Genomic DNA, 9072 nt, shown 5'->3' on the forward strand with positions numbered 1-9072 from the left:
GTAGACCAGATTGGCCTTGAACTCAGAAATCCACCTGCCTCTGCCTCCCAAGTGCTGGGATTAAAGGCATGCGCCCTCACTGCTCGGCTGCTGTGAACTTTTTAAAGCTGTGTCCTAAGCCACCTTTAAAACAAATCATTGATTCTTTTAGATCGAGGCCATAAGTTACAAAAAAGCAAACAATGCTCAAATACATCTACAGATGCTTAATTACCCTGAGATCCCACCACACTTGGCGGATGCTCAACGTGCCTCCCATTCAGAGCCAAGAATATAAACTTGTGTATCAGAATGGCGAATCTGCCAGAACGTACGAGACAGACAGACAGACAGACACACACACACACACACACACACACACACACACACACACACACACACGCAGGTCCCTGCAGAGGGCGTTGGATTTCATAGAGTTGGAGTTGCAGGTGTTTGTGAATAGCCTATCCTGGATGCAGGGAACCTAACGTTTTATGGAAGAGCAGCGAGTGCTCTAAACTGCCAAACTACCTCTCCAGCCCTGGGTTTTTACATTTTTTAAAATTAACATAATATTGGGATATTAGCCAATGATGATGGAGCCAATGTGTCCTTTTTGTTTCTTACTAGTGGCCCATCGTTTGCCGTGGTTTGAATGTGGCATATGCCAAGCGCCTGTGTTGGAACACTGAATCCTCAATCCCCGCTGTTTGGGAGAATGCGGAATCTTCAGCAGGTAGAGTCTCTGGGGAAGGTGGGCTGTGCCCTGCTGGAGGAAGTGCATCATGGGATGGGGGGGCTGTGCCCTGCTGGGGGAAGTGCACCATGGGATTGGGGGGGGGGCTGTACCCTGCTGGAGGAAGTGCGTCATGGGATGGTGGGCTGTACCCTGCTGGAGGAAGTGCATCATGGGATGGGGGGGCTGTACCCTACTGGAGGAAGTGCGTCACAGGGCGTGGGCTGTACTCTGCTGGAGGAAGTGCATCATGGGAGGGTGGGCTGTACACTGCTGGAGGAAGTGCATCATGGGATGGGGGGGGCTGTACCCTGCTGGAGGAAGTGAGTCATGGGATGGTGGGCTGTACCCTGCTGGAGGAAGTGCATCATGGGAGGGTGGGCTGTACACTGCTGGAGGAAGTGCGTCATGGGGGGGGTGGGCTGTATTGGACTGTGTAAGATGTGAGCTCTCTGCTTCTTAGTCACCTTGTAACTTAATTAGCTGTCTTGCAGTCTTGTTGCCCCAGCATTAAGCTACTTCTGCTCTTCCATTATTTTCCCGTGATAGACTGTGCACTTTCAACCGCGAGCCTGTCGGTCATTTCTCCCTCATTCCCTTCCTCTCTCTCCCTCCCTTCCCTTGCTTTCTCTCTATCCCCTCACTTCCTCAAGTTGCTTTCTTCTTGACTGTGTCTAGAAAAATAAGTAACAGACTCTTAAAATTAGGATGTGGGGGATGAAAACTCACCCGGAGGAAGTTGTTCTTGGGACTTTGAATTATGGGGTAAGATTTGGGGAGTGTATTTGCAGTTTTGTAATCTATGGGCTTCGAGATGGCCAGACAGCTACCATATTAGAGCAGAAAAACCTAACAAGGGAAGAGATGCAATTTAGGGAGATGACAGAGACAACTGCCAGAGGACCTGAGTTCGGTTCCCAGCACCTGTGTCAGGATGCTCACAATTTCCTGTGACTCCAGATCCAGGGGATCTAAGGCCCTCTTCTGGACTCCAGGGACCCTGTAGACATGTATGCATAAACATATGCATGTTCACATAAGTACAAATAAAATTAATCTTAAAAAAATAAAAATAAAACCATTCAGAAAAAAAATCCCATACTTTTTAAGTGTTGTTCCTATTCTGTGGCAGTGTTGGGGAGGGTGAGCTGGGAACCTTGGATACACTCATACAGCTTAGGAGCAAATGGTCATCTCAGCTGTGTGTCTCCTGCAATGCCAAGTTGTTCTGTGGCCCATCTGGCACTATAATGAGTGATTTCAGGCCCAGCCAATCAAACATCTACCGCACCGGAAGGGATTTAGCACAGTTTGATTTTAATGCTTATAACAAAACAAGTCTAAATTTAAAATTTCTTTATCTGGGCATGTGTGTACCATACATACACATAGCTGTGGCACATATGTGGAGGTCATATGGGTCCCAGGGACCAGGCTTGGCAGCTGAGCCATCTTACCAGCCCCACGTATGAAGTTTTGAGTGCAGGACGTTATTCTTTCAGTATTATACATTCTGCAGTGATCTATTCTCCTTCCCCCTCCCCCTCCCTTTTAACAAATCACAGACTGGAGAGGGAGGCTATGTTAACATCATTCTTTATTTCTTTAAAAACAACTTCTCTCAGGCATATTTAACACACACTTCAGGGGGAGCATGGTCATTTTTAATTTATGCAACATCTATTTTTTTGTTTGTTTTATGGTAGAAATGTGAAAGCCACATATATAAATAGTCGGCTAATATTTCTTAACCTTTGTGTTTGCACCCAAGAGAATACTTTTCTTTTTTTTTCTGGAATGGATTTTTTGTTTTTTAAAGTCAAGTGGTGTTGAGTATAAAGCTCTTGCCTTCCTGGTTTCATTTTTCAAACTTGAAAGCATTATTTATATGAATGCCTGAAGTATTTCCTCCTGAGAGGGCACCTGGGTTCTGTTTGTTTGTTTGTTTGTTTGCATAAAGACCTAGGTTTCAGTAGTCGCATCGTGTGGATGGGTATGGTGAAAATGATGTTTCCGGTCTTCAGGCCAGGATTCTTCTGTTTGGAACCTACAGAACACCCTTCCATTTCTTAGTTAAATGGTGTGCCTCCCTCTCCTGCTCATCCCAGCTCTACGATCGATTGCTTTTCCCTTACAGAGGCATAGTTGTTCAATCTGGGAATTTTGGGTTTGTGGATATGTGTGTATCAGGTGGGTTCATGTGCACAAGTGTGCAGGTATGTAGAGGCCAGGGTGTTGCTATGTCATCTACCTCATGTTAAGACGGCATGGAGTCAAAGCAGCAGGGATAACTAGATGGCCCCAGGGAGCGTCACATGGCTAATAGGATGAGGGAGGCGACTGACAAAAAGAAAAGCCCTATGGCCTCTGACAGGGCAAAGCCCAGAATGGCAAAGAAGAAGAACTGCTCCTTGAGAGATGGGTTCCTGGAATACAAATAATCAATCAAACACTGTTTCAATGTTAGCCCTTGATCCAGCCACACCCACTGTGGTGGCCTCAGAAACAATAAACCCAGCTGCTGTGTCAATGTCCTAGAAAGAACACTGGTCTTTCTAGACCAGAATTCCTGTCTGGCCGCCCAGAGAAGGGAGCTGCCACAATGGCTGTTTAGATGGGGTAGACACAGGCCTGATCAGACTCCTCATACAGGAGCCCATCAGAACGGGAGAACCAGTGCCTTGGTGGGCTGCACCTTTCAATCTCCTAGCTTTAGCCCTTGGCCTCAGTGCTCAGCTCTCCCACCCTATCTCATCCCCAACTTTTTAAGATGGGATGTGGGCACCACACGGAGGCCCCCATGCTTGTGTGATTGTCTTCCCAGGCCACGACTGTGTTTTCGGGTCTAGGGGGTCACATTTGCGTAAACCACAAAGCCCATGGATTTCTCATGCTCACATCTGCTTATTTACATGTTTGCCATGTTGATATGAATGGGTTCATCACTTGCTCCTTATTGTTTATCTGTCAGTGGACTCTCAGATGATACCTCTCACCTGACTGTGGAACACCCCTCATAGGCTCCTCATGTGGGTGCTGTTTTCGCAGGTGGCTGGTGTTATTTGGGGGTATTCAGGAAACGTAGAGGATGGGACAGAGCTGGAGAAGATAGTCACCTAGAGTGGGTCCTCAGAGGACATGGTACCTCTTTGCTACGCACACTTGTCTACCCCAGTCACATCCAAAATATCGGGGATAAAATCCTGATTAAAGGATAAGAGGCAATAAGAATCCAAAAGGGGTTCTGTGCCTCCTGGATTTCAGACTAGTCGCTGGTATCCCCTAACTCAGACGTGTTCCAGATCAGTCTTTCCAATCATCAACACGGCCTCATAATTAGGCATAAAGGTACCCCAAGAAATGATTCATAAATGGTTAAGATTGGGATTGTCTCCTGGCTGACAGAATGTTTCTAACCTCGCCAGAGCTAGCAACAGAGGTCGAGTACATTCCTTAGGGCAATAGATAGTTTAATGGAAGGGCTTCCACTCAAGGACATTAGCTAGAAGTGTTAGGTCAGGTAGGAACTCCCCACTGCCTGCCTCCAGCTAGAACCAGAGAATTAGCTTAGGAATACCTAAATACCTCAAAGGGAGAGTTCCACTCCTCTTCCTCCTGCTTCACACCTAGCTACCAGGCCCTGCTGACCTTGGTATGGGGGTCACTTGCATCCGTGACTTTAGTCTAGCATCCCCTGCTGTAACCCCCACCTGCCTACACAACTCTTGACATCAGCCCTGCTTGCTGTATGGTACTTAAGCCTGCTTTTCACTTTGTATAAGGACTTGGACTAGGAGAAGGAGAAGGTCTAGCACAAGGACTGGGAGAAGAAAAAGGACTTGGACTCATATGCATGACTAGCACTAGAACTTAGATGGGCTAGGACTCAGATTCATGCAATCCGCAGTCCCCCAGGCCCAGAGCACTTGGGCCCGGGGGATACAGCACCAGTTCAGAGGAGATAGCTGCTGCTTTAGACCCAGTATGTTTCAGATAGCCTCAGATGTACCTCAACTATTGAGCTGCCAGATTTACCATCTCTCTTTTGCAATGACTGTAAAAGTCTGATGCCATTTCTAAGAAATACATTTAGATCTTATACTTCATGTGTCGTCTCTGCCGTCATTTCTTCGCCTACGCCCTGTCGACCTGACTAGGACCCCCGTTTCTCCCGCGGGTTGAGGGAGACCCAGATCGGCCGGCCCGCGGCACCTCTCACCATTTCTTTCACCTTGCTTCCTAGTCAACCATGATGTGAACTGCTCAGCTATGCCTTCGCTGCTATCATGGTGGACAAAAAAACTCTTGGCAACGAACTAAATGACTAAACAAACTAATGCCTTCTTAATAAGTTTGCCAGGCATTGTGCCACAATTCCAAAGGTCAGCTCTTGTGGGTGAATGGGATGAATCTGGGCATGCAGATCTCTCTCTGACATACTGATTTCATACTCTTCGGTAGTCAGACTACTAACTCATCATAAGGGTTTTGCATCATTAAGTCAACATCTGTTCCAGTATGTTTTCCTGCGCCCTGACTCCTTGCAAAACGAAACCATTCATAAAGGTGCCTGTGCCAGTTGGTTCTGAATGTCAGCAGGCCAGAACCTAGACTAACCTTGTGGAAGACTGAATATGCTTGGCCCAGGGAGTGGCACTATTAGGAGATGTGACCTTGTTGGAGAAGGTTTGGCCTTGTTGGAGGATGTGTGTCACTGGGCTTTGAACCTCCACCCAGGGTGGAAGAGCCAGGGTGCTCCTGGCTTCCTTTGGATGTGGATGTAGAACTAAGCTCCTCCAGCACCATGGCTGCCTGGACACTGCCATGCTTTCTGCCATGATGATAATGGACTGAACCTCTGAACCTGCAAGCTCCAATTAAATATTGTCCTTATAATAGTTGCCTTGGTCATGGTGTCTCTTCATAGCAATGGGAACTCTAAGACACCCCCCACACCCCAAAAAAGAAAGGAGGCAAGAGAAAGGAGGGAGAGAAGGAGAAAAAAGGAGAGGAGGAGGAGGAAGAAGAGGAAGAGGAGAAGAAGAGAAAACAACCAAGTCTATTCGGTGTTGTCTATATACTCACTGGGACATGGTCAAACTCCTAGTGGCCAGCCTCCAAGAGGAAACTGAGACCTTCTCCAGCATCCCCTTCAGAAGCCATCAACTGTAGAGAGCTATACTTCAGCATCCCCAACACTCTTCTTTTTAGTTCTCCTTGATGGCTTCCTCTCTAGGCTGTCACTTTTTGGGGGCGTGGTGATGGAGGTATGAGTTGTCACAGAAGTTTTTTCATTCCTCTTTCTCAACTGTGCATCAACAATCATTAATAACATTGCAAGAGAAGCTTCCTCGCCATTCACGGTCAGTGGAAGCACCAATCCTAAGCTTCCGCATGGTTTCTGGAAACAGCATGGACCATCCACATCCACTTGGTCTCCAGCATCATCCTTTGCCAAGGACCACTGTTTCTGGTGGCAGTATGGTCAGCGCACATCAACATGGTGTTCTACCAAAGCATGGGCCCCTGACCACCATGGTCTCAAGGAGAAGCATAGCCCATGGAGGTCTTTTGAGGAGGTCCAATCCAGTCACTGGATCATTCTTCATCTTGAATATCCTGTCGCTCTTCAGCTGAGCAGCTGTATGGGGGCTGAGTCTGAACCAGCGCCAGGCTGCTGCATTCCAAGCTCCGGATGGTTGGGGACAGGCTTGCTCCTCTGGAAGCTGCTTTGGATTTAGAGTCTTTGTATCTTCTCACCACTGAAAGTCTTCTCTGCAGCTCAGCTTCACTTCCTCAGAGAGGAACTCCCAGCTTTGTTTACTCTGCCAGGAAGGGTCTTAGTGAATCTGCTCTGTTTCCTGGACTTCCTGAAGCTGTTTGTTTTGAGTTGTTGACCTTTCTCAGGCGGAGCTTCCCTGCAGGGTGGACTGCGCACAGCAATTACCCTTTGCTTAGTTAGGAGTCTGTGTCTCTGGGACCAAATGCTGTAGCTAAGCAACTTATCAGGAGATAAGGTCAATCTGCGTCCCTGGTTTCAAAAGGTAGGGTTCCTGTGGGAAAGGTCTATCACAACCCACAGCATCCTGGGAGAGTAATACAGGAAGAGGATGGGGCAGGATCTAGCCTTCCCCCAATGACCTACTACCTCCAGTGACCTACTTTCCCCAGCCAGGCTTAACTTTTACCAAGGATCAATGATGCTGTCACATTCCAAGTCCATCGGGATGAATCCATTCAACATCAGAGCGGCCATGCTCCACTGGACCCTTGAGACAACCTTACAGACACCAGCAGAAGTACAGGTGTTCTCAAGGCAATCAGTGCAATTAGCCAGCACACCCAGGGTATGCAGAAGAACACACCATTCACATGCTTTCTGGTCTTGGTTAATTTGTTATTTAGAACTCGAACTCCCCAGTGGAGAAGGACTCCCAACTCTGGGACTCTCTCGGTGGTTATCATCATGTTCCTGGCGTGTCGCTCTCACCTGGCCTTATATCTTCACCAGCAGGAGAATGAGCATGAAGCATGTTGTCATGCACACAAGGCCTGGGACCCAGCCAGGAAAGCAAATGCCAGTGTGACTGTGTAACTGGCAGGTGAGAATATCAGTTGGAAAATCCAGTTGGTACAGAGTTACAAACTCTTGCGTCTGGTAGGTGTGGGCACCTCAGAGGACCAGCCGCTGTGTGGAATGCTGCATTCACACCAGTGTGAAGACGCCAGTTGCCACCTCCCATCTTTAAGTTGCTCCCCTGCAGAGGGAGTGTTGTGATGTGTGGACAGATGGGTGAAAGAGAACCTGGCATGGGTCCACAGGCCAGGGCTTAATTTGTAGTTTGCAACCTTGAGTCCAGTGTTAGTGACAACCACCACAATCCCGTGGTTAGCTCCATTTGGTAGTTTGACCGTGTGCCACACGTGAAAGATGTTCTGCGGTGCAGCAGGGAGCGATCTTGCAGGTTGACCTCCTAGAACTGAAAAGCAGCACAGCCCCATGTGTGACGTCAGGGCCTCCGCCCCATGTGTGACGTCAGGGCCTCCCTGGAGAATCCGTAGGTTCCAGGTATGAGATAGAGGATGAAGAGTGTCCTTAAGGGACAATAAACATGGGGTTCATGGCTTCCTCATTGGCCTTGGCATCTCAACCTAGTCACTTCTACAAGTGTCACAAGGAGGAGGAGGGAACTTTACAAATGTGGAACTACCTCCTGCATTTCAGGATGTCCCTGTTCCTCACGAGGTGACGCACACACGGTTCACCCCGTCTTCTGTGCTAACCCATCCTTTGTGATGCCCGTAGGCGATAAGGACCACTGTCTGCTCCCTCATTTCTTTCGTGTTTGTGGCTTCTGAGGCACAGAGGATACCTGGTTGCCATGGTAACTCGGTGGGCAGCAGTTGTCTTAGGTAGCCTTCTCCCACTGTAATAAACACCATGACCAAAAGCGACCCGAGGAAGAACGAGTTTATTTCATCTTTCGGTTTACAGCCCCTCATGAAGGAAGTCAGGACAGAAGCTCAAAGTAGGAACGGAAGCCAGAGCCATAAGGGATGCTGCTTACTGGCTTGCTTTCTAGGTTCTGCTACACCTTTCATATACAAGCCACGCCCACCTGCCTTGTACTGGCACCGCCCACTGAGGGCGGTGCTCTCCCACGTCAATCATTAACCAAGAAACTGCCCCAGACTTGCCTACAGGTCATTCTGAGGGCCATAATTCCTCAGCTGAGGTTCCCTCTTCCCAGGTACGTTTTTCCGGTTTGTTTCACGTTGAGAAACACCAACCGGAACAGTAGTGGCTGGCGTCTCATCCCTGGCACTTCGATCCGAGATGCGCCGCCCGTCCCTATTCCCACCGCGGTTCAGGTCTCATGATCCGAGCTTTGCTATCTGCTAAGGATGAGAGAGTTGTGCAGGCCCGTGTGTCTTTTGAGTACATCCTACTGTCCTGTGAGCGTATGACCTTGCCGCCGGTGCCTGTCTCTCACCCAGAATTCCCTGCTCCTCTTTTAACAACATTCTGACCTTTTCCGAAGCCATCTTGCCCTCACGAGCATGAGCAGTGTGTTTTTGCACCGCAGAAGCCAAAGGACTCCTACAGATATTTGAATGGGAAATGTCCCACATAGACTATATATTTGAACTTACGGACCTCAGCTAGTGGCACTTTTGAGGGTGATTATTGGAACTTTTCGGCAGTGGAAACTTGCCAAAGGAAGTATGTCCTTGGCGGCAGGCTTTGAAGGGGTACAGCCTCACCCTCTTCCGGTCATGCCCCACCCCGTCCCGCAGCTTCCTGACTGCTAGGAGATCGTCTAGCTCATCTTACCTCATGCCTTCCTGCGTTACAG

At 48.5% G+C, this 9072-nt stretch overlaps 1 pseudogene; it reads right to left on the minus strand.

Annotated features, from left to right (window-relative positions):
* Positions 1-2873: 2873 nt before the first annotated feature.
* On the minus strand, positions 2874-8761 carry LOC116091836 (annotated as a pseudogene).
* Between the last annotated feature and the right edge of the window lie 311 nt (positions 8762-9072).

This window comes from Mastomys coucha, unplaced genomic scaffold (genome assembly GCF_008632895.1).
Source record: "Mastomys coucha isolate ucsf_1 unplaced genomic scaffold, UCSF_Mcou_1 pScaffold15, whole genome shotgun sequence".
NCBI classification, from domain to species: Eukaryota; Metazoa; Chordata; class Mammalia; order Rodentia; family Muridae; genus Mastomys; species Mastomys coucha.